Source organism: Pongo pygmaeus, chromosome 15 (genome assembly GCF_028885625.2).
Source record: "Pongo pygmaeus isolate AG05252 chromosome 15, NHGRI_mPonPyg2-v2.0_pri, whole genome shotgun sequence".
In the NCBI taxonomy this organism is placed as follows: Eukaryota; Metazoa; Chordata; class Mammalia; order Primates; family Hominidae; genus Pongo; species Pongo pygmaeus.
Genome location: NC_072388.2, coordinates 105,435,270 through 105,438,527, shown reverse-complemented (window position 1 = coordinate 105,438,527; position 3,258 = coordinate 105,435,270). Strand labels below are relative to the sequence as shown.

Sequence of the window (3,258 nt, the reverse complement as noted above, 5' to 3'; positions counted from 1 at the left end):
TAAATCGAGAAACCATTGACCCCTAAAAATATGATTTACACAAATATGTAAAAATGTAAGAAAGTGATTAGTGCAAAGTGTTTATCACAGCACAATTTCATAATAAGACAGTAAGTTTTTCAAACACCCTCATTGCCATCAGATTCTTGCAGGGCATCATTACCTTATCTGGGCACTGCCCTCTGCTCAGGCGTCCCACCCCAGAGCTTGCTATATAGTAGGTGACATGCAAATAGGGCCCTCCTTCTCCTGATGAAAACCAGCCCAGTCCTGACCCTGCAGCTGTGGGAGAGGAGCCCCAGCCTTGGGATTCCCAAGTGTTTTCATTCAGTGATCAGGACTGAACACACAGGAATCACCATGGAGTTTGTGCTGAGCTGGGTTTTCCTTGCTGCTATTTTAAAAGGTGATTTATGGAGAACTAGAGAGATTGAGTGTGAGTGGACATGAGTGAGAGAAACAGTGGATTTGTGTGGCAGTTTCTGACCTTAGTGTCTCTGTGTTTGCAGGTGTCCAGTGTGAGGTGCAGCTGGTGGAGTCTGGGGGAGGCTTGGTCCAGCCTGGGGGGTCCCTGAGACTCTCCTGTGCAGCCTCTGGATTCACTTTCAGTAACGCCTGGATGAGCTGGGTCCGCCAGGCTCCAGGGAAGGGGCTGGAGTGGGTTGGCCGTATTAAAAGCAAAGCTGATGGTGGGACAACAGACTACGCTGCACCTGTGAAAGGCAGATTCACCATTTCAAGAGATGATTCAAAAAACACGCTGTATCTGCAAATGAACAGCCTGAAAACCGAGGACACGGCCCTGTATTACTGTACTAGAGACACAGTGAGGGGAGGTCAGTGTGAGCCCAGACACAAACCTCCCTGCAGGGACGCGCGGGACCACCAGGGGGCGCTCGGGACCCACTGAGGACGGGACAGGTCCCAGGAGCAGGTGCCGGGAGAGGTTTCCTTTCTCCTCAGCTTGAAAAGTCACGTTTATCTTCGCAGGACTCTGGAGTCTTCTAGGCTGTGATATTTTGTTACTTATATTTATTATGAATTTTATCATTAATATTTAAATTTTAGTAATTATTAACATTCTACATATTATATTTTTAAGTATATACTTTCAAGAAATAAACATTCCTAATTGTTTGCACTGATTTTTCCAGAGTTTTATTAACATTTGTTGACATCAGCAACTACATAGCTATAGGGACATAAATTTACACCCATAGAAAGATGTATAAATACACAGACCGATGCATATATATGTAGGCATTTGTATTAAACATTACAATGAAATTATTTAAAAAGTTTGAAAAAATCAAACTTAATTAACTACATTATTAAATTTTAATTATTAAATTATTACAGTAATTCATAATTGATTTCCCGGATTTTCAATTGTCTACATAAATTGGTTTCTATTGGTTCATTTAAAATAGTACATTGGTCATTTTAAAGAGCTAAGAGTAAATGTTAAATGTTGTCACAATAAAAGATAAAAATTTGAAGGAATGAATGATAATTATATCAGTTATTTCTTAATTATCTTAGTTATTTCATATTCACAAATCATAACATTGCCCTTTACCTTGTAAATATAAACAACCATAATTTGTAAATTTGCAATAAAATTTTTATTGTAATTTTTTATATTTATCCCAGATTATAATCTTTTTCTTCACTTCCAGATCTCACTGGATTGTCTCAAGGGCCCCATCCACATCGCTGACCCCAAAGGCTTTTGGGAGTGGCTGCAGGACGGTCAAAAGCAGGCACCCTGTTTGAGTCACCACAACCTGGAGCCTCCCTCTCCTTGGATTAGGCCTCTCCTCAGGATCACAGGGCTCTGTAAAAGCGTTCCTGTTTCTCCACATCCTCTCCAGCATCTGTTGTTTCCTGTTTTGTTAATGGTTGCCATTCTAACTGGCGTGAGATGTTATCTCATTGTGGTTTTGATTTGCATTTCTCTGATGACCAGTGATCATGAGCCTTTTTTCATATGTTTGTTGGCAGCATACATGTCTTCTTTTGAGAATTGTCTATTCATATCCTTTGTCCACTTTTTGATGGGGTTGTGTGTTTTCTTCTTGTAATTTTAACAGTAAATGTATCACAACCAAATAGGGTGAACCCTTTTCCATGGGACAGGGTTTCTAATTAGGGCTTTACATGTCTAATGCAGCTTCACTTTCTTTATAGGTGAGATACTAATATCTCTATATTGGAGATTATCCCTCTAAGTCATCTCTTAAAATTAATTTGTCCAAGGACCCACACAAATTCAGGATATATTTAAAAATTTCTGATGTAATACCTGGGACAACATTGAGAATATATTAACCTTTAGATCATGCACATGCAAGTATTATTATTTTTCTGTCGGCTGTCCCCAATTATGATTTTACTCAAAATATTGGTAATGTATCTTCAGAAAATGGGTTTAAGTATTGTATCAATAGTTTATTAACATTTGATAACTAATAATATAAAATGTTCCATATATTTCTTAGCCATATTTTACTTCTCTGTAAAATGTGTTTGTTAATTTTTTTATTTTCAGATGTTACATTTATCTTTCTTATTTCTGTGATTTTATTCTAGTAGATATAGCTGAATGCACATTAATAATTATTGTAACAATCACATTCTCATTTTGTATTTGAATTTTCATATTTATTTTATTAAGATTTTAATATAAAATATTTTTCTACAATTGTCTATTTTCCATTTTTGTGAGATAAAATTAGCATATACAAAAATGCACAGATTTTCCAGGTATAGTTAGAGGGTTTCAGGCAAATGTGCACATATTTGTCTATAGCAGCTAAGTGAGGGTGAGGAACAGGTCCATCTCCCCACAAAGTGTCCTCTTCAGTGCTTCCAGTTAGTTCTCACATAAGGATTTTTTTATTTCAACTTTATAATTTAGATACAGAGGTTCGTGTGTGGATTTGTTACATGGGATTATTGGGTGATGCTGAGGTTTGGAATACAGATTTCATCACCCCCTCCCTCCACTGTCTAGCAGTCCACAGTGTCTGTTGCTCCCATATTTATCCATGTGTGTTCAATGCTGAGGTCCCACTTAGGAGAATATGTGGTGTTCAGTTTTCTTTTCCTGAATTAATTTGTTTAGGATTAAGAACTCCAGATCCATTTATTTTGCTGCAAAGGACATGATTTCATTCTTTTTTATGGCTGTGTAGTATTATACATTTTACATATACCGCATTTTATATATCCACTCTACCATTGATGTGCATCTGG

At 37.3% G+C, this 3,258-nt stretch overlaps 1 pseudogene; it reads left to right on the top strand.

The window, feature by feature from the left end:
* The first annotated feature begins 262 nt into the window (after positions 1-262).
* LOC129012396 (immunoglobulin heavy variable 3-15-like) lies at positions 263-1,008 on the top strand (annotated as a pseudogene).
* Positions 1,009-3,258: the final 2,250 nt, after the last annotated feature.